Here is an 873-nt window from a genome sequence, read left to right as displayed (position 1 = left end):
TCCTAAAACTACACCTTTTTTTTAAACAAGTATTGCTTGTATCTTATAAGTAAACGTTCTTCCTGCCACTTTGGGAAATACTGCTTCAAAGCTCTAAGAAAAAACTTAAACATTGGAAAGTAATAAATAGGTGCTTATTGTTCTTCCAGTTTATCAGTCATTAGAAATTGGTTTAAGGGCCATTGTATTCTGCCTGGCAAACTTTCCACTCCCTTTCTTTTTCTTTTTTTTTCATAGTTATCCATTATTTAGCACATTTCTGTTATGTCAAGTCTGGGCGTAAGCCCCTTTGTCCTGTTAAACTTTTTTATTCTGTATCAGGCAGAGTCGTCCGGCGTTTTCTCTAATCCACGTACTTCACGCCTTTGCGTGTCGGAAGTCTCATCCTTTGCTGCCCCTACAGTAACCTTGTGGAACTCTTTGAGAACTTGCCGCTGGCTGGGTCTGATATGGATGTGTGACTGGATCTTGGTGATGGCTCTGACAGCCTCCTCTGGAGTACAGTTATGCACCTGAATCAGATAAGCTGCCACCATCGCAGCACTTCTGGAGCGCCCAGCCTTGCAAAGCACGTAGACACTGGCCCAGCGCCTGGTACTTGAGAGCAAACTGGACCCCTTTCTGGAGGTTAGCTAAGGTGCGGATCCCTATCATGTCGACTGGGCTGAGCCGCAGCTGCTCCACGCCTACTCTCTTCCACTCCTGGGAGGAGATGCACAGGAACCTCGTCTCGTACTCCTTGCTCATGGTGATCACCCCGCGGACGTTCTCGTCCTGCACCAGCTGGTGTGTCATGTTCCGTAGCGCGCCCAGCAGCACCGTCGGGTCGATGCTGTGGTACCAGGCGCGGTGCACCGGCTCGGCAGCTTCCAG

The 873-nt window shown here is 48.9% G+C and overlaps 1 pseudogene; it reads right to left on the bottom strand.

The window, feature by feature from the left end:
- Window positions 1–317: 317 nt before the first annotated feature.
- LOC102486644 (phosphatidylglycerophosphatase and protein-tyrosine phosphatase 1 pseudogene) overlaps window positions 318–873 on the bottom strand; it is a 4,911-nt pseudogene continuing 4,355 nt past the window's right edge.

This window comes from Tupaia chinensis, unplaced genomic scaffold (assembly GCF_000334495.1).
Source record: "Tupaia chinensis unplaced genomic scaffold, TupChi_1.0 Scaffold000028_1, whole genome shotgun sequence".
NCBI lineage: Eukaryota > Metazoa > Chordata > Mammalia > Scandentia > Tupaiidae > Tupaia > Tupaia belangeri.
This window is presented reverse-complemented; position numbering and strand designations above follow the sequence as displayed.